This window comes from Ursus americanus, chromosome 16 (assembly GCF_024610735.1).
Source record: "Ursus americanus isolate L20-20 chromosome 16, mUrsAme1.1.p, whole genome shotgun sequence".
NCBI classification, from domain to species: Eukaryota; Metazoa; Chordata; class Mammalia; order Carnivora; family Ursidae; genus Ursus; species Ursus americanus.
This window is the reverse complement of record NC_142142.1, coordinates 39,244,755-39,264,840: the sequence shown is the minus strand read 5'-3', so window position 1 is coordinate 39,264,840 and position 20,086 is coordinate 39,244,755. Positions and strand designations below refer to the sequence as shown.

Genomic DNA, 20,086 nt, shown 5'->3' with positions numbered 1-20,086 from the left:
TGAATGTAAAAAAGAAAGTTATAGAAGGTTTGTGGAAAAGGAATCCTTGGAAAGGAGTTTTAATGTGTGGTCAAGCTGGCTAAAGTTAGAATAAACCTAATTAAATGAAATAAAAATTTTAAAAAAATTTTAAGCTTTAAAAAAATAAGTTTTAATGTCAAGAATAAGCTGGTGCAAAAATTAGAATTTAGTTTTCTCTGTATTAAAAGGATAACGTTTCTTGAATTATTAGTGTGCTTTTGATAAGAGATTATAATAATATTTTTCTTTACCTTTTAATGTAATATACCTAGAGACAAAGATTTTGTGTCTTGTCAAACTAATTTCCTCTGTGTCTTCATTAGATCTTTATTTACTTAAGAAAGCTAAGTCTTCTCTTTGAATATAACTAATTTTTTTAAACAACTATTTAACTTTTTGTATTTGCCTGTGAAGTCTTTGTTACTATGGTTAAATGGATGACTTAAGTATTGTTTCACAGTGACCTATGATCCTATTTGAACAAAGATTTAAAAATCTTTGATATTTTTGACGAATTTCCCTCAAATTAAATTGCAATGAAGTCTTTTGACCTCGAACTAACTTTGCAATTTTATACAGGGCCTGAAAAATTGCAAAAGATTTGTTCTCTCTCCCTATTTTTTAAAAGCAAAAAAACAAACAACAAAAAAAAGGAGATGTTAAACTAATTAGTTTTATTTGATATGTTAAATTGCACGAACGGATTATTGAACAAAAGGTAATACTAAGCCTTCTTCATGTTGTATTGCATAGGTATATAAGTATTCTACAAACTGTATGAAATTCCTAGAAATCTACTATGTCTTAATATAATGTTATCAGTCACAATTCCAGTTATCTGAAAATGTTATGTGTCACAGAAATAAACAAATTTCCTTGCCAATTGCATTGTAATAAACTCTCATCAGATCTTTAATCATGGCCATTTTTAGATCTTTTGTCATTTACAGGTGGTTATTGTTTTACTCTGGTGCTTTTGTGCAAGTGTTTGCAAAAGTGCTTCATCTCCAAGGAGACTCCTGAAAAGTACTCTAGAATACGGGTTTCTGATAACTTTGAGGTTAAAAAAAAACTGAACTGGGTAAGAATTTCTAGAACTAATAGAAAACGTGAATTCAAGTAGAACCAATGTTAATAACATGGGACTGAATATTTGAATTGAGAAGTATGATTGTAATTTTTTATGACTTTTTGTTTGAAACATTGCTGATTTTTAAAAATGATTTGTTTTTCCAGATTTAAAGAAACTTGAAGAGGCCACTTTTAGGCAACAGGCTTGAGCAATGGAAACCTGAGTAAGTTAAAGAGCCTACAGTGACCAGGGGCTGAATGCAAACAGGCTCATTAGGTGACCCACCTCCAAATATCCATATGCCCTAGCTCACCAGTGGGCTGTTTACAACCAGGCACAAGTACCAAAAAAGGAAAATTCCATACATTCCCATACTTCCTCACTCCCCACCCTTAACTATAGCTCCCTACCACTGCCTTGTGTCAGAGGGTCTCTCCTTTTCTGTCCTGCTTACTGCTCCCTTCCAGTGTATTTAATAAACCTTTTTTCTGCTTTGAGTGAATTCTTTCACTGCCCGAGCCACCTGCTTCCACCTGATTGGGTCCCCCTAAAATGTTTTTTCCTTTTTTCTCTTAGGCTACTTAGGACTTAGAGCAATTCGATGAAATATACCTTTGTGAAGAAAGATGAAATGTTTATCTTTTCTCTTTGCTTGATCCCTCCAGAATTCAGAAACGCTCAGTGAGTATTCTTATTTTCATGGCAATATAGTTATTTACATGTGTTCAACTTGTGATCCTTGTAGCAAGACACACTTAGGAACATTGGTTGTATCACCAAGGATTTGACTGGAATATCATATTTGAGAAAGAAACACACAGACTCAGATAGGACCAGACAGCTTTAAGGAGCTAAGGTTGCCTCTATTGAACCAGTAAAGCCCCTTGAAAAACCAGTCTGGTACCTTGCTTACAGAGTTCCCTGCTGCCTTACCAGGTGAATAAGGAAGGATACTTCTTGGCAGGCCCAGGAACCTCAGGGTATTTTGAGGACCTCAAGAAGAGAGAAATTCAACCAAATCTACAACTATTAGGGGTGAAGTCTGATGGCAAGTGCTTGGCTTGGCTGCTTAGCCCCAAGAAGCTGTTAAAAGTCCAATCTGAGGTTCCTTATAAAAAACACCAGCAAAACAGATAAAAAAAGATTCTATATAGTCATTATTCTTGCTGCACTTATGTAAATAATCAAGCCAAATTTATTGAAATGGACAATTTGCAAGCAAAATACTTTACTATGGTTCTTTTTAATAAAACTGGGAATGAACTGTAGAGATAAAAATTATGTTTCTGTAGAAACTGTAATAGACACTCATGGAGATTAGATTCTAGTCTGTTAATTGTCTTCGAGGTTTCATTTCCTACCTGTAAACTGTCCTAGATCCTGAATTCTTCTACTTTCCTCCAATATCTGGCTGTAATTCTCCAAACAAGCATTCCTAATTGTTCTCCCACCCTTCTGACTTGGAATCAATAAGAACTAAAACTGTCCTCTTTCCAAAGCTGTGCAAGCTATATTGGAACACCCTAATATAAATCACAGAGAAATCACCACAACAGCTCATATATAGACAGTCCTCACACCTATGGCCATGCGGTCACTGCCTGCCCTCACTCCATCTGAAGATGCTTTGAACTTGACATCTAGAAATTTTCTTGACTGGCTACTCTCAGAACTCAGAAACTGGTTTATAATTGTCCCAATCATTGACCATGGTTTTTCCTTTGTTTCCATGGAAATACCTTATTAAGTACCTGATTTCTTGTACAATATAGGCCTAACCTTCGGGTCCCAGCTGCATCACCACCCCCTAAAATGAGACCTCACTGTTTAAGAGAACTGACCTAATTTCAAGAGTACAGGATTAATTTAGTGAAATCAGAGCAATCTACCAGCTCAGCTTTTACTGTATGAAACGTCCAGGGAAGTTTCAGAGGAGGGAACCGATGGGGTTCAGGGCAGGCCTTCCCAGAACGTGCTGCTTTGGAACGTGGACTCTTTTGAGTTGAAGACAGTCAAACTCAACAGACTCAGGAAGGGCTTTTTACTTCCCCCTTAAATGCCTAAAAGAATTTAGATAAGAGGCCTATACCAGGAAGAAAGCTATTACTAAAGATAAGTTGTTTGTGGGTTTTTGTGGTTTTTTGTTTTTGTTTTTGTTTTTTGGTTTTTTACATAAAAATGATTTCTCCACAGAGCATAGCAAACATTCTTTTACCAAACATTTTCTCTTTTTCATCTTCCTGTGAATTGTCTTCCTCCCATTTGAAGTCCCAGACTCCTACCCTCTTCTCAGCTCAGGACACATAAACTTTAACTACCTGACTGTTAGAGAAAGCCTCTCATGTCTTCGTGGGGCTCCCATGAGAATGCAATTAAGTTTGTTTTTCTTGTTAATCTGTTTTATGTCAATTTAATTATTAGACCAGCCAAAGAACCTAGAAGGGAAGAAAGAAAGTTCTGGCACTCCTTCCACCTTGTCCTAGAAATCTTTGGGCTTTCTTCCATCTCTAGGAGGCATTCTAGAAATTAGCACTTTCTGCCTCCTACCTTTTTTTTGCCTTCTTTTCTGTTTGCCCAGGTGAGAACTGCTCCCCTGACAAGTCCCAGTGTGGCTTAGGACTCATAGCTTCTTAGGGAAGAGGGTGGGAGCTGAGGCCCACAGGCTCTAACGGTTGAGCCAGTTCCTGTGTAGTGCCCAGGCCAGCAGAATGACGTCTTTTCAGTCACTCTGTATGATTGCCTGAGAGGGAAGAAGGAGGAGTCTTGACTCTGGAAGTAGGATGCGTTTGTCAAAATTCATTGTCCCCTTTGCTGAGGGTTGGACCCAGCAGGGTGGGTAGGCTTCCAGCAGAGCTTCAAGCAGATGGCTGCACTGACTGATGCCCGATGTGGAGACCCAGTGTCAGCCCACAGTAGACTGACTCCACAACAAAAAGATACTGGGATTGAGGAAGAGGGTCTTTGAGTCCTATCTTGGCTTTCTCATTGACTAGCTGTGTGATTTAGGATTGAACTGTGAATTGCGCTCCCTCTCTCCCCCATAACTTAGAATTTTAATTTTTCTCCCTTAAAAAATGTTTATTTAGATGTAGGCTTTAAAAAGTCATAAATTACTCTTGACATGAATTAAGAAAAGGAAAATATGAGTGAAATAAACTGATTAAGGTATTCCTAAAACTTCTTCACTTCTCTGAAAAATTTTTTGGCTTAGGCATCTAAACACTACATTTTTCTGTGCAATTGTTTTGAATGCCGGGTAAGGTTGTAATGGCACGTTGATAGAATGGCGGCAAGGAAGGTACCTGCCCAGAATGCCTAAATCCAGCCTGGCTAATCACACTCCTAACAGACCTTCCGAGATTCCTAAGGCCCTACACACCCAAGGAACAATAGTTGAATAAGAATAAAAGTGTCACTTGTCTGTCAGCGCCGATAACTCACATCAAACTAAGAACTCTGATCAAAATCCTTGGAGCCCATGTCTTGGAGGACCTAATGAAGGCTTTTGCTTTGGTCTTAAATCGCCATTTGGGACCGCCTTGGGCAGGTGGGGATTAGTGTGGGAACTCAGGCTATCTAAAAGGTAGAACTGTCTATTTTGCACCAAGTGATTTTTTCCTGAAGTTTTTCTGGTGTTCTAGGTTTCTTCATCAAAGGATTAGCTCAGAACACTGTATATAGCCACAGGCGGTGGCACCAGATCTATTCTCTCAACTGGCATGGGTACCAGTCGCTGGGCCAGGGACAACAGCTTGAATCTCAACTATGGGGTTGGGTCAGACAGTCAAAAGGAGATGTCTGAAAGGGAGTCAGTGATTCAGTGGAGCTCCATTGTTTTCTGGAAAAGGAAAGCTGTTCGACTTTAACAGCCACATTCATCCTGCCCACAAAAGCACTTTTGGTGAGATGATTCCCCTTCCCTCTCCCAGCCACGCCTTCCCTTATCAATTCACAGGACACCGAATAGACAGAAGGTATTTAAATCTGTTGGTTGGGGCCCAGTTTTTCATCCTACTCTAGATAACCAGCACTGTTTTCTTTTCATTATGGAGACCAGGCAGGGAAGTGGGAATAGGTAGGTATTAGTGATGGAAAATGATCCTTTCTCTCAAATCAATAAAAAAAAAAAATCAAACTTCATGTTCCTAAGTGGCCTTGAGAAACCTTGGCTAAAGTTTCCTGTGAAGTTCCCAGGAATAGCTAAGAAACTACTTAAGGCAAACTTAGGGTGATCCTAGCCATCTGTATTTATCCAAGCAAGTCAAATGGATTGGGACACCCTGTGAGGCCAAAGAGATATGAGTGTGGCTGTGTTTCAAAGTGGTTACAAGCATGGGTTTGGAGCCACAGAGCGCTGCATTTGACTCTTGGCCTGTTACTTATTCTGTGAGACTGGGCTCTCGGCTCTCTCTGAACTTCGTTGCCCATCTCCAGACATAAATGATAACAATCCCCACCTCCAGAATGCTGGCTCTTCTTAAGCAGTCAATAAATGAGAGCTGTTATTATTGCCTAGGGAGGGAAGACTAGGAGCAGATGACTCAGCACAGAACTGGGCATTTCTCATAGAAATTCCTCTTACATTCCACTGCCTTTCCCCCCACTGCACATTTTACCAATGTCTATGAAATCGTAACAGAATGCAATGTCTTGCCTAAAATGATATAATGAAGAAGACATTACTGTGTATGGTGAGGGGTGGGGTGTGTATGAATATGTGGTATCAAGCAAGGAATGAGAATATGTTTGTAATTCTTTGTTAAATTACTGTGGCAGTGCCACTAGCAGATGAAATTGATCATTGTGATGGTTGGCTTTTCTTCCATTTTCTGGATAAAGATACAAGTCTTTGGTTTTTAAAGCTCCCCAGCATTTTTCTAGCTTTAATTAAAACCAATAACTATAGAAATAATTGTTTCTATAAATACCAGGAGGAACTGAATACTGGTTACTGTGTAAGAGCCCATCTATGAAGGGGAATATTCTGAGACTTTATTCAACCCTTGTTGTTAGGATACTGGTATTAAAGTTGTGAGTGGCTGCAAGCAGCTTTAAGAGTAAGGAATAGAGCAAAAAGCCTTTCAATGCCAAATAGCCAGCCTTTCCTGGGGAAACAGAGTCTGCTTCTGAGGAATAATCTAGCCAGCTGAGAGAATCTGGAAGTCCATAGTGTGGCCATTCATTATAGTTGAATTCTAACTTATTCCAGAGCTGGTTGGGTGAGAGATTGAAGTACTTTATTTGAAAGCTCCTACTTCCATTGCTAAGCCTAAGTAAGAGCCAGACAAAAGGCTTTGGAAAGATCTAAGGAAAAGTGAGACTCCAAGAAGGGTGGACACTATTAAAACAACAACAACAACCAACTGCAGAATGTCAGCTCTGGGAGGAATCTCGGAGATGAGTTTGTATCCCAATCCAAAGCACTCATTTTACAGATGAGAAAACTAAGATCCATGTAGATGGAGTGCCTAAGATCATTGGAAACTAGAGCCCAACTTTTTAGATTCCTGGTCCAATGTTTCTACCACCAGAGATTGTCACCTATTTGTGGGGTACCCTCTGGGTACAAGGGTATAGAAAGTATAAGACATCCTATCTTACAACATGGCACTTACTGGTGGTCAGACAAACAAGATATGTATGCATGGAGTGATAATATTACAGGCATCTGTGATGGGCACCATCTGTATGAGACAGAAGAAGGAGAGATCTCATTATTGGTGGGCCAGGGAAGCTTCCAGAGATCATGGGACTATAGGAGGGCCATGAAGGTTGTATGTGGTTTGGATGGGAGGAGAGGAAGGCCAGTCTAAGAAGGAGAAAGACATGTTCAGAAGAGCCAAGTTAGGACAGTCAGAGGAATATTTGTGAGTCAGCAGCAATTTGGCAGAAGTGTTAAGTTTCACGGGGTCACAGAATGTTAGAACTGGTAGGTACTACAAAGATCATCCGGCTCAGTCACCTCATTTTACAGTTGAGATGTTAGGTCCAGAAGGTTGAAGTGACTTGCCCAAGTTTATATACCTACAAAAGGCAGACTGGGGATTAGGACTGTCTCATCCAGTACAATTTTTACTATACTCTGCTGACTCTAAGAAAGTGATAATAGACAGAATGATCACAGAGGACCTTGCATGAGACACAAGATGCTCGTATGGGAAACCTTTGAAATGGGAGATGATACATACAGATTGAGCTGGTGGTGATATGCAGGATGGATGGAAGGAATTAAGCAGAGACACCAGTTAAAGAGGACCCAGACCTAGAACAGCTATGAGATATAGGAAGTGATGTGGCAGGAGAGCAAATGAAGAGGAAAGGATGAACGTGAGAGAGATAGGCTATGGGAGTGAGGCAATGAGAGAAGATGGAGACAAAGACTACTCTGGCAGTCCAGAGTTGACCAGTTGTCCATGGAAGAAACCACCTTGTACTTTCCTCGGGCTTTTGCTGTCACTTCCTCTTAGCACTTCATTCCTGTATTCATTCTTCCTTTCAACAAACATTTTTGAGCTTGTGGAAGGTGTTTCATATTCACCCCAGCCAGTGACCAACTGAATGTAGTGCTTCTGTTACTTTCTTGGGATCTGCCCCCTTGAACTCTTCTTGGTCAGAGTTGTTAGAGGAGAAATAAGGAGAACAGCTTGGTTATTGAAAAGAAAAAAACCCTGATTGTCTGGGAGGGTGTTGAAAAGACAGCAAGATTTCAAATGGCAGAAGGATCAAAGTGTCTTGAGAAGGGAGGAGGCGGGCCCTGTGCACACAGAAGCTCCTGGGTCATAAGGAGAATAAAAGATCTCAGTGTGATGGCAACAAAGGGCCTCTTGTGCATTCACAGCCGGGGCCTGCAGGGGTGATGAGCAACATTGGCCCCAAGGCCAGGCTGGGGTGGCTCTGGGTTCAGACTGCTGCCCCTACCCAGGAGAGTGGAAGGGCCTGTGTGTCAACTATCGGAATGAGGGCAGGTGCTGAGAGCTCCTTATATCTGAGAGAGACCCAGAGACCACAGCTTTAGAAGGCTGAGGGCTGCCAAAGGGTCGAGCCTATGCTTTTCTTCCCCTTCATTCCATCTTTCATCAATTCCTACCCCACCCTCGTCTTTGGATACCCTTAATAATTATGGTTTGTCCTTCTCCTTTTTGTGGCTATTGTGACTGTTTTTATTCCAAAGGTTTAGTCTTACCAACCGGACTTGACCAAATAACAGCAAATAGGTCAGAACACACAGACCAATTAGTAGATTGGTTCTAGCCATGTGGAAAAGTATCCTGTCATACATCTAGGCCAAGCATAATGGTTCTAGGCACAGAGGAGACTTCAAAATGGTTTAACTTAGTTTTGTTTCTGTCTTCTAATAATACCAAGTGAAAATGGGGTAGAAGGAGCTCCAGAAAGCAGGTTAGGGAAATATGGTCAAAAACTCCAAGTCAAAGAACTTCCTATTTACCTTTCAAAATGTGTAACTTTTGTAAATGTCCTCTGATTGCCTCTTGTACCCTCTGAGGTGAGGGGTTGTAGAGAAGTGCTCTAGAACCCTTGCTCTGCTATTTGCTAGTGTGTGATTTTGGGTAAATCACTGAATTTCTCTGGACTTTGTTCTTTATCTGTAACACGGTACGATATCTACTTTGCATAGTTCTAGCAGGACTATTTAACAAGTCTCTGGCAAAGAGTAGGTGTGCATTAGGATTAGTTCTGGGTGAGACCAGCTCGGATTTAGGACTTGGTATGTAATTCCTTCTGTTCTCTCCGAGTTGTTCCCTTCTGGCATTGAGGAAAATTAATCTCAAAGAAGTGTGATTATCAGGAAAGAGATGAGCATGTGGTGGAAATTGCCATGTTCTAGTTCATCCTGGAGGTCACCTCCCTCCTCAGGCTGCCTTGTGTTTTGGGACACCGTGGATGGATGCCCATTTAGACTTTATTATAGGAAGCCCGAGGGCTGGGCAGTGTGTGGTTAGGAAAGTCATGTCCCAGCAGGAAAGAGTCAGTGACTTGTGCAAACTGCAAGCTGAGCCAGGAATCAACCCAGGCATCCTGACTCCCCACCCTATGCCTAGAGATAAAGCCCATTCCCGTGTCCTGTGTCTGGGGTTGGACATCTCTGGAGCCAAGAGGGTGACATCAGGGCATCTGGTGAGCTCAATCTGCTGCTCTAATTTGGATGTAGAGAAGTGGTAACTTTGCAGCCTGGGTTTCTCAGAGGCCAGTGGTGGGAACAGGTCCTTCCCTGGAGACTAGAGGGAGGCAGCAAGCTTTCAGAATTCTCCACAGGCAGGGGCGGGAAGAACCACTGAAGCATTGAAGGGGAAGGGAGAGAATGATTTATGGGTAAAACCTAAATGAGCAGAACTTGCCGGCTTGACCTCAGCACCAACTGAGGGGCGTGGGAGAGCATTCTGCAAATATTTGAAAAGCATTGGTGCCAGAGAACTCAATGACTGAACCTGGATGGAAGAGAAGGGAAGGGAAGGGGCACAGAGCTAAGTCTGTCAAGGAGATCTTTCCCAGAGCCTCCTCCCTCAGGAACCCTTGTCACTTTGGGCATCTCCCTATGGCAAAGGGTTTAAGGGCTGACAAATTCCAGGATACAGACCACATGGGCCAGAGAAATAGGCCCAGATCACTTCTCCTGTAGAGAATTTGGGCAGCATGCTTGAAGAGAGACAGACAGTGAGAACAAGATGAATGGGATAGTCCCACCCTTTCTTTTTATGTTCTAATCAGTTTTCTGAAGATCCCCATTAATTTGTGTTAGTCCTGGCTTGTTCCACCTCCCCCCTGGTCCCTTCCCTATAATATCTTTGTGTGTGTGTGTTTGTGTAGGGGTGTGTGTGTGTGTGTGTGTGTAACAAGTTCACAGTAGGCAGTTCATCTTCCTTCAGGAAGCCCATCCTAACCTCAAGGAGCACATACTTGAGGTCATTACAGTGCTCCCCACTCCCCCGCACGCCGCCCCCTGCCTGCCTGAAAAGCCAACACGTTTCAGCATACAAAAAGTTCTCAGTGAAGAGATACTTTATTGGTAAAGAAATACTTTGAACTTTGTTTATCCTAATATTTCCTAAATATGTTTGATTATAAAATTCTACTTTTAGATAAATAGGTTACATGTTGGCCGAGAGGCTTCCTCACTTGGTGATTCACGTATGCACGACTGGCACCCCAATAACATCCTAATGCCTCAGTGGGAAAGACTGCCCATTCCGGTTCCTTTGCACCTTCCATAGCACATACCAAACCCTGGGTGCTCACAACACTTGGGCTTAATTAAAAGGCAAGAGGAACATGAGAAATAAAATGAAAAAGCAAATGACAAAACCGAGAAAAAAAATTTTTTTTAATTGGGAAAATTTTGCAGTATGCATACAAAGGAATGATACCTTGCACATGGAGAAACTTCTCTAAGTCCATAAGAAAAACAAAGACCGCTGCAACAGAGATGGGAAAAATCATGAATCCTCAACTCACAAAAAAAGAAATGTATAAAGCTTATATACATTTGGATAAATCTTAACCTCACAGTTATAAAAAATATAAAGTAAAGAACGAAGTATCATTTTATCAGTTAAACTGGGAAAGAATAAAGAATTGCGTTAGTGAAGTTATAGGAAAATAAAAACTCCTTTATATTGTTGACTTTTAAAAAAGTTTGTATATAGCTATTTCCTCCAAGATGTGCTGATAAAAATAGGAATTTCCCCATCATGAATCATTTCTCACAAATGTTATTAGTGACTATATAATATTCCACTCCAATATGGACTATCAGAATTCATATAGCTGCCATTTTGACTGGGCATTTAGGTTATTTCCAAGGTTTTGTCTGTTCTTAGATTATGTCCTTATTTAATAATGTGTTAGTTACATTGTGCAGGGTAACAAATAGCTAACCAAATATTATATGGCTCAAAACAACAATTGTAGTTAAATCTGGTTTCTATGGGTCAAAAACTTGGAGAGGGCACAGCAGAGCAAGTTGGCTCTATTCCATGACTTCTGGAACCCCATCTGGAAACCTAGAAGCCTGGGGCTAGAATCCCCTGACATGTAACTTTCTCACATGTCTGCCATTGATGCTTAGCGGGGCTGTCTGCTGGAACCCCTACACGTAGCCTCCCTGCGTGTCCTGGGCTTCCTCACAACATGGCCATTGGAATCCAAGGGCAACTGAGAAGGGTATGGCGCTGGCTTCCTCTGGATGTTGTAACAAATTAGCACAGATTTAGTGGCTCAAACCAACATGAATTTATTCTCTTATTGTTCTGGCAGTCAGAAAGTCTGAGATGAGCCTTACCAGGCTGAAATCAAGGTCCTGGCAGTGAAGTGTTTCTTTTGGAAGCTTCAGGGGAGATTTTGTTTCCTGGCCTTTTCCAACTTCTAAAACTGCATTCCTTGCATTGCTTGGCCTGTGGCCCCTACCTCCATCTTCAAAGCCAGCAGCCAAGCATCTTGGTTCAGTGGTCACGTTGCTTTCTTCCGATGCTTCCCTTTTCTAAGGACAGTTGTGATTGCATTTAGGGCCCACCTGATAATCCAGGATAATCCTCCCATCTCAGGATCCTTAACTTCATCATATCTGCCCTGTATCTTTTGCCATTTAAGGTGACATTCACAGAATGGTGATTGCCAGAGGGTGGGAGGTGAGAGAAATGGGGAGAGGTTGGTCAAAGGGCATAGACTTTGAGTTACGAATAAGTTCTGGGGATCTAATGTATAGAATGATGACTATAGTTAATAATACTATATTATAGGGGCACCTGGGTGGCTCCATCAATTGAGCGTCCGGACTCTTGGTTTCAGCTCAGGTCATAGTTTCAGGGTCCTGGGATCGAGCCCCAAGTCAGGCACCATGCTTAGTGGGGAGTCTGCTTGAGGATTCTCACCCCCTCTCCCTCTGCCCTTCCCACTTCTTGCACTCTTGCTCCCTCTCAAATAAATAAATAAATCTTTAAAAACATTGTATTATATACACTTAAAATTTGCTAAGAGAATAGATTTTAAGTGTTCTCACCAAAAAAAATATATGAGGTGATAGATGTGTTCATTAACTTGATTGTGGGAATCATTTTACAATATATGCATTTATCAAATCATCACACTGTACACTTCACATGTTGTACAGCTATGCCTCAATAAAGCTGGGTTCCAGATTAGGATCTGCATATATTTGAGGATCCATTTTCAGCCTAGCATAATGACCGAAGGGTTTTCTCTCTTGTCGTTGGATTTACGGGAAGCCATGTAGTCATGCAGTGACTGGTGCGGGTAGAGGTGGACTGCTGGTACTGGTTGGTGACACGGACTCACCTGCTCATGCAGTGGACTCATGGCCTCCGGTCCTGCTCAAGTTCAGTCCCAGAAGTACCCTTTCCATTTTGGGAGGACTGTTGCTGGCCACATCAGCTTTATGACTTGGTGGGTCTGATGGAACACAGCCTATAATGAGCAGCCCCAAGAGTGCTGTCACTTGATGTACAGTGGTCAAGCATTCCATCTCTACCAGGACCTAGTAATATGCCAAGAACTGGGTTCAAATAATTTATAAATTCCTGCTGCAGATGGCACAGCCTTGCTTCAGAAGCCCAAAGGCCTGCATTGTAATTTTCCACTGGGGCTCACCATAGTATCTATTATGTGCGTCTTTTCCCAACACTAACACTACCAACACTGCAGGGTGTGGCAGATCATGTGGCTCGAGTGTCAAGGCTTTTAGCACCATGGCTTCAGTCTGCTGCAGAGGCCTTTCCTGGTCTAGACAGCATCAAAGCTGGCAGCCTCCCATGTCATCCAGTATAAGGAAAAGGGCGATATTTCTAGGTGTGGAATGTGTCCCATCCAGAACCCAAAAGCCTACCAGGTACACTGGGTGCTAGGACCCTAGAATGCAGCAATCTGTCTTTTACTTTAGAAGATATCCTGCTATGCTTCTTACTACGGGACCCTGAAACCTTAATTGAAGTGGCTGATCCTCGACTCTTCACAGTTTTTATAATCCAGCCCCGGAGCACATGTGTCTTCCCAATGCTTCTTGCTTGTCCTTCCTGGTCAGCATGAGGGGCTGATGTAATGGATCAGTGGGATATTTTGTGGGTTAAAGCAGTCAGATGTCTTTGGATTATGTTGTGGCAGAGGGTGGTAGAGTGAACAGAACCTCATGGCAGATCTATGGAGGATATTGTCTTCCGCCCCATACAAATGCACACTGCTTCTGATTGGAATGTAAAAGAATGCGTTTGCAAAATCAATGGTTACATACCCTGAGGCCTCTAGCAATAGGTAACTTTAGACACAGGAGCCACAGTTGGGGCGTTGAAGCATTTAGGCCTATGCTGGTATATAGTCATTCTCCAGGGTCTGCTGGTTTCTGCGGGGGTCAGACTAGTGAATATGGAGACATTATAGATACTACAGACCTAGCATCTTGTGGGTCATTAATGGTGACACTCATCCCGCCATTCCCCCAAGGATATGATATTTAGGCGTGAGGGCAAGGGGGTAAAAACTGTGAGGTTTCCAGGGCGCCTGGGTGGCTCAGTCCGTTAAGTGTCTAACTTCGGCTCAAGTCATGATCTCAGGGCCCTGGATGTGGCCTTGCATTGTGGGGCTACACGCTCAGTGGGAAGTCTGCTTCCCCCTCTCCCTCTTCCCTTCCCCCTCTCTTTCCCCTCCCCCTGCTCATGCTCTCTCTCTTACAAAAAAAAAAATCTCTAAAACAATAAATAAAAGTGACCCATAGACCAGTATGACTGGTTTTATAAAAAAAATTCTAAGGTTTCCAATTAGCCTTTCCTACTATGATAGATCTTATGCCACAAACCAGGGATCCAGTGTGGGGGTTACTCCAACTGCCATGTATTGAATCAGCTCCAATTATATCCTTGGAGATTGTGTGAGTTGAGTCTGTGCACCCGGTGGGCCCTCTGTGAGCTGAACTTTAGCCAAGACTATATTTATTACCTGACTTCGGAGCCCTTAGTTCTAACAGGGAAGCCATAATGGTGCTTTGGGTCTCTGGATATTGATCAGCTTAGACCCTATGTTCAATCGTCCTTGAAAATTCTGGTTATTTCCCTTTCCCTGATATACAGTCAACTGAGTAAATGGCTGTCAGGACCCTCTGGAGAATCATGTGTTATATATTTGCCATGGTGTTGCAAGGTCTTTCCTTCTAGGAATCCAGTCATTTGTCCAGTCAATGGTTCCAATGAGGTCCGGAAACCAAACAAGTGACATGTTTTTTATTCGAGCTGATGGTCTGCCTTTAGCCTCTTGCCCCTTTAATATGCCTTTTTTGGATTATGGATATTAAGCAGCACCCTTATTGACTCTGTTTCTTTGGAGCATTCTTATTTGCATGAATATTAATAAACCCAGCTTTGTGACCGCCTTTTCTACCATCTAATTGAACTGGGAATCCTGCAGTTCATTTGCTAAATCTGGCAACACTGACCCCTGCCAGTCTTCTCAGTGCCTGATGGGAGAGGGGTCCTCTTATGGAAGGTCTTCTGGCCTCATCTACTCCAGCTTACTCATTTTCCTCAGCCTTCTCACACCTCCCTCTATTGTCTTCCAGGGCAACTCAAGCATTTCCAATTCTTTGTGTGGCTACTGCCTTTCCAGGGTCTTAAGAGCTGTTCCAGCAGGTGTTTGGCCCATCCCCTGGGGTCCTTTCTAGGGTGTTAAGTCCATTAATGAGAGAAAGTGCCCTGAAGTCAATTACTGTTTGCTCACCCAGTCTTACATTCTGACTATTTTGATCAGGTGTCTTCAAACTCAATCCCAAGAGTGCTCCTCTGGCTTCTGCTGGCACGTGCCTGCTAATTTTTGCAATTCTTTCAGTATATAGTCTCTTTACTCCCTTATCAGGCACAGCATGTCCCCAGTTGGGTTGTTCTGGAGTTTAATTCTGGTTGTTGTCCTAAAAACCAAGGAGAGGCATGGGGTTAGCTTCTAAGGGGAAACCTATTGCCTGTGGGGAGAGAGCCTTGCAGGATCATTCCATCACTGAAGTGCTAGCTTTTTTTTTTTTTTTTTTTTTAAGATTTTATTTATTTTTTTGAGAGAGAGTGAGAACACGAGCAGGGAGAGGGTGAGAGGGAGGGCCAGAGGGAGTGGGAGAAGCAGGCTCCCACTGAGTAGGGAGCCTGATGTGGGGCTCCATCCCAGGACCCTGGGATCATGACCCGAGCTGAAGGCAGACACGTAACCTATTGAGCCACCCAGGTGCCCTAAAGTGCTAGGTTTTAATAGGGAATCGTGGGCCACCTCAGCAAGCCTAGAGGCTCTGGGGAGGAGGGGAAGGCTGAAGGGTCAACATTTTTCATTAGGAAGTCCCTTACCATATTTTAGGGGCCCAAATTTTGCCCACCAGGGCTCTCTCTTATGTATAAGAGATTGGCTGAGTATTCAAATGTTTCTGGAACTCTGTGCCTCTAACAGTTGGACATTTAGACTGCCACTTAGCTGTGTTTGTTGTTCCATTGCAGGAGATGAAGGCTTCCTTGGGACTGCCCTAGAGGGCCTCTAGCTCGCACACTTAGCCATCGTTAGTGGGCCTCAGTCTCTGTCTCTTTGCAGGGCATCTCTATGACTCAGCAGTAATTAGCCAACTCTGAGTCTTTGTCGACATTTTTCTTCCCATATTTTTATTTTTATGTTTTTATTTTTTAGAGCGGGGAGGGGCAGACAGACTCTTAAGCAGGCTCCGTGCTCAGCACGGAGCTGGACACAGGGCTTAATCTCACAACCCTGAGATTATGACCTGAGCCAAAATTAAAAGTCAGATGCTTAACTGACTGAGCCACCCAGGTGTCCCTTCCCATATTTTAAAAAATGTCATGGCATTCCTTTCCACTGGGACATTCCCAAGGGTTACAAATGAAGCTTTAGCAATTTGAACTATTATCTCATGCCACAGACTATCTGTGCTTCATCTACCAACAAGGATGGCGGGGGTGGGGATCCAGTCCCAAATCCTCATCCTTTGCTTCTTTTTTTTTTTTTTAGAGATTTTATTTATTTATTCGACAGAGATAGAGACAGCCAGCGAGAGAGGGAACACAAGCAGGGGGAGTGGGAGAGGAAGAAGCAGGCTCCTAGTGGAAGAGCCTGATGTGGGGCTCGATCCCATAACGCCGGGATCACGCCCTGAGCTGAAGGCAGACGCTTAACCGCTGTGTCACCCAGGCGCCCCCTCATCCTTTGCTTCTTGGACCACTGTTGGGGCCATTTGTGTTAGGAGTGTCCTCTGAGAAGCAGATGCCAAGATAAGATGAAAGAAAATGGGGATGGAGCTGGGAGAAGCTGGGAGAGCAGCCAGCCTGTAATATAGTTCTGTCCCCAGTGGGAGGTAAGAGGAAAGGAAGGAAGGTTGGGTGGAGGCATCTTAGTCTGCAGTAGAGTTCTAAGAAAGTTCGGCATGGTTGTAAGTTCAGCTGAAGTCGCTTGTCTGAGGTGTCATGTCTTCTAGGTGCAAGCCTGTTTAGAATCCCCGCTGTGCTCCATCATGGTGGGGGCAGCCATCAGAAGTGTGGCCTCAGAATGGAAGTAGGGATGGAGTTCAGAGCATGGTAGCTGGGCTTTTCAGTTATGTTCCAGGAGTGGGACACACAGGAGGTGCATTTCTGTGGTTTCCATAGGGACCATGTCTTTAAGACCTTTGGGACTCCCTAGAATCTCTTTTGTCCAAGTCAGGGGCTCTATTAGCATTATCTTAATTCTTCTAGAGGTCCTAACAGAGGGTGTTACACCCTCGAAGTGGTCTTCATGTTGGCCTCTCCATGCTATATTGGCAGCTTCCTATATTTGGTCTATGCCTTAATTTAATTTAGTCTCAGCTATATTTTAATTTGAGAATTTTTAATGGATAGAGAGAGTGGAGATAAGAAATTGTGTTATTCATACTCCTTCTAAATTCTGAGTGCAAATTATTCAGTTCTTTTCTAAGTTTGTCTCTCTCTTTTTTTTTTTATAGGATCTTTTCATTTTTAGCACAAGAAGTCAACCCATGTTTTCAACATTCTGCCCAAGTTCCCAAGTTCATTAGGTACGCTTGCTATCTTCCAAGCTATGGTGGGATGTACATTTCACCACTGTATAATACAAGTTGTCCTTTTTCTAGTTCTCCACCTACTTTTCAGTTTCAATGCCATGTCTTTTAGCTTTTTGTTATAGCAGAACCCCATTTTTATGCCAGTCATATCAATTTCTATGTCATTGAATTATTTCTTCACCAATAATGCATAAGAAAAATCACAGAAATCTTGTACAACAATAAGCTTTTGTTTAGCTCATGCCTCTTTAGGTTAGTTGGCATAGGCTGGAGCCAGTTGGGGCAGCTCTGCTCCCTGGGTCTCTCATCCCTCTCATGGGATCAGCAGGCTAACTTGGTAGGTTCTTTTCAAGATGATGGCAGAAGCACAGGAGAACAAGTTCAACTGCATAAGTCTTCTTAACCTTTTGGGTTACTGAACTTGCTAACGTTCTATTGGCCAAAACAAGTCACATGGCCACGCCAAAAGCCCAGGGGCTTTTCATACTCTGCTTGTGGAGATGGCGAGAGGAGAGAATAAATATTTCCAAACAATAATCTCTTTGAACCACAGGTATTTACTCTTACCATCTTTGTTATAAACCATGTTTCCATTTTATTGTTTGAAGGTCAATTTGCTTTCAAAGATTTTTGAAGTAAAAGAAATTTAAAATGTCCTGGGACTAGAAGGCTAATTTTTGTAAACACTTGTGAGGCTACTTTCAACAACTTTTTGAGTCTTTATGAATAGTCTAAGATTGTAGGTAAAGAGATGGTCTGTACCTTACATACCCTGAGAAGAATGGATTCCTTGTTGAATTTCTACCCATTTCTCTTGTATCTTAGAACTCCAGGGGAAGCCCTCAAAACTCTAGAAGTCCACCCAGTCACTGACCCCAGGAACAGACAGACAACAGCTCTCTTTCTGCTATATTACTTCTTCATTGTTTTTCAAGTTCTCTTTGTTGACCACTGACTGTCACGTGTTAAGTGCCTCAGTTGTGATATCTCATGGAATCATCATCATGGTGCCATGAGGCTGTTGTTACTGTTGCTCTTATCATAATCCCTTCTGGAAGTAAAAGAAATCCGTCCCCAATCTGACAACAAAGTAAAACAAACTTGAACTTGGGCCTCTCTGACTCTAAAGCCAGGGCTTCTGTCCTTATGAATACTGCCTTTTGTTTGAATCCTGCCTCTCTCGCCTCTTCCATCAATTCTTGACTGCCCCAGAGGTCCTTAAGGTCCCAATAAAATCAACAGAAACTGCTAATGCAAAGAAATTTGACTATAGAACACTACGAGAAAGAGTAACTGGTGTTGGGATGTTTTGCTTCGGCCCAACATTGTGTCACCACAAGGAAATATACAGCTTGCTGAGGATTGGTGACTGAACTTGCCAAGAGTAAGCACCCCCGTGGCTCTGGTCTGTGTTGAGGAAGCCCTGGTGGCAACGGAAAGGAAGGGAGTCACTGCCTGTGAGATGCTCCCTTCCTCTTCCTGACAGTAAATGCTGCTTCAGGAGGCTCTGCTTTGCAGGGCAGGGGGTCACAAGAGGAGGGATAGTGAAAGATTTATTTTCCACTTAACAAAAGGCAAGGGATCCCTTTGGAAGTTCTGTTTGGGATCTCAGGCCATCTACACGCAGCAACCCAAGCAGAACCCCCCCGACCACCCTGCTCCTGTAATTTGCTCTCAACTGTCTTCCCCTTTATTCCGTAATCCCTGTCTCACTCTCACTGTGCCAACTGCCCGGCACAGCAGCTCTGTCTGGCCTTTGTCTCGGCGGTAAACTTTCTAGCTCCATCTCTGAGGGATTTGTCCTCATTTCAGGGTTGGAAACTCCTCACCTTCAAATTACACAGTCAGTTTCTTGAGAAGGATGAGATAATAGATCTGAAAGTCCTATAAAGAAGAAAGACAAAGAATGAAGAAAAAGACCCAAAGCATTGTGCCCTCTCCTACCCCATGGGCATTTCATAGAAATAGGAGAGCCTGATTAGCCAGAAAAAGTAGAGGTGTTTGGAAGAAGGGGGGCAGGGAGGGAAATTTTTAATTCAGATGTGGCTCTTTCTCTAGGGCCCACGGGGATCTGAACTTCAGCTCTCTGAAAGTAACAGCACCAAGCTGAGGGCCTTGCAACTTTTTAAAGTAGAAACTCAGAAGGGTCTTAAAGGTTAAAAGTCCACCTAGGCCAACTCTCCCCTGCTCCCCATTTCTCTTTCCATCTGATGCTTGGTTCTCTTTGACGACTTGTCTTCTGCCATCTGGTTGAATACATCCTATTAGGGTAAAGTCACTTCGGTCTGGCACAGGACTTTCTCTCCTTGGGCAGTTCTCCCTGAGTTACTAAGCTCCAGAATAGGAGTTAAAGACTAGTGAGTAGGGTTCAGAGGTAAAGGATGTGACGAGTGTTTGCAAAATAAGGAAGAAAGGATTTATAGCATTTCCCTGTGCAAAAGAAAGAGTAGGAGGCAGAGGGGGTAGAAAGCTACGGAGCAGGGGATGTTCAGAAGCCTGCAGTCAGGTAGACATGTGCTCTGAGTCCCCTGGACTGATGAATGAGACACAGTCACCCCAACTCCCCTTTTAATAAATGGCAACCCCCCCAGCAGGAAGTTGAATTTCCCCACATGAGGGTTTACAAGGCCCCTGCCTTTGGTCTAGTGCAGTTATTCCCAATGCTCGGAAAATTTGAAATGATGTAGGAGGTGCAGGGATGGGGAATGGGGGAGGTGGGGGCATGAAGGAGGTAAGGGGTGGAGGGGTTGCACAGTGGGGAGAAAGAGATGGAGAGAAGGTGGGAGGAGAGAGAGAGAAAGGGTGAAAGAGGTGGGGTGGAGAGAGATGGGGAGAGAGGAGGGAGAAAGAGAGAGAAACACAAAGACATGAAGAGACACTGAGATACTGAGTGTATCAAAGGGAGTGGCAGCGAGTTTGGACAGGGAGACCATTGTGAA

At 43.0% G+C, this 20,086-nt stretch overlaps 1 long non-coding RNA gene across 1 annotated transcript in view; it reads left to right on the top strand.

Moving 5' to 3' along the window:
* LOC148108790 (uncharacterized) overlaps positions 1–20,086 on the top strand; it is a 129,110-nt gene that overhangs the window by 3,376 nt on the left and 105,648 nt on the right. Inside the window, exons 2-3 of the long non-coding RNA XR_015726971.1 lie at positions 1,258–1,316; positions 1,670–1,774. This is a non-coding gene — a long non-coding RNA (uncharacterized LOC148108790). The remainder of the gene's footprint in view (positions 1–1,257; positions 1,317–1,669; positions 1,775–20,086) is intronic.